Source organism: Gossypium hirsutum, chromosome A04 (assembly GCF_007990345.1).
Source record: "Gossypium hirsutum isolate 1008001.06 chromosome A04, Gossypium_hirsutum_v2.1, whole genome shotgun sequence".
NCBI classification, from domain to species: domain Eukaryota; kingdom Viridiplantae; phylum Streptophyta; class Magnoliopsida; order Malvales; family Malvaceae; genus Gossypium; species Gossypium hirsutum.
In genome coordinates this window covers 25,494,966-25,495,607 of record NC_053427.1, presented here as the reverse complement: position 1 = coordinate 25,495,607, position 642 = coordinate 25,494,966, and the positions used below count along the sequence as shown (strand labels likewise).

The 642-nt window shown below is 38.6% G+C and overlaps 1 non-coding gene across 1 annotated transcript; it reads right to left on the bottom strand.

Annotated features, from left to right (window-relative positions):
* Positions 1-258: 258 nt before the first annotated feature.
* LOC121228523 (small nucleolar RNA R71) lies at positions 259-365 on the bottom strand. The gene has a single exon (XR_005926099.1). It is a non-coding gene; the product is annotated as a small nucleolar RNA R71 (small nucleolar RNA).
* Positions 366-642: the final 277 nt, after the last annotated feature.

Here is a 642-nt window from a genome sequence, read left to right as displayed (position 1 = left end):
ATGATCCAACAGTTTGTTCAGTTTGATGGTTTGCAGGACGAGGATCCCAACGTTCACTTGGAAAATTTGTTAGAGTTTTGCGACACTTTTAAAATCAATGGCTTTTCTGATGATGCCATTCGCCTTCGGTTGTTTCCCTTTTCGTTGAGGAATAAAGCTAAACAGTGGTTAAACTTGTTACCACGAGGATCAATCACTATTTGGGAACAAATGACTGAAAAGTTTTTATTAAAATATTTTCTGCCTGCTAAAATAGCCAAATTACGTAATGATATCTCCTCTTTTGTGCAGATGGATTTAGAAACACTCTACGATGCATGGGAGAGATACAAGGATCTGTTGAGAATGTGCCCTCACCATGGGTTACCACTCTGGCCACAGGTTCAAATGTTTCACAATGGCCTGAATCTCGACTCAACAGATGATTGACGCAGCCACTGGTGGAACTATAAATAATATGACACCTGAGGATGCTTATGAACTTATAGAAGATATGTCATTGAATAATTATCAATGGCAAGTCATGAGGACAAAACCAATGAAAACAGCCAGCATTTTTAACGTCGATTCGGTCACCATGCTCTCTAATCAGGTAGAACTTTTGAACAGAAAAATTAACAACTTTCTTGGTTCTTCACAGGT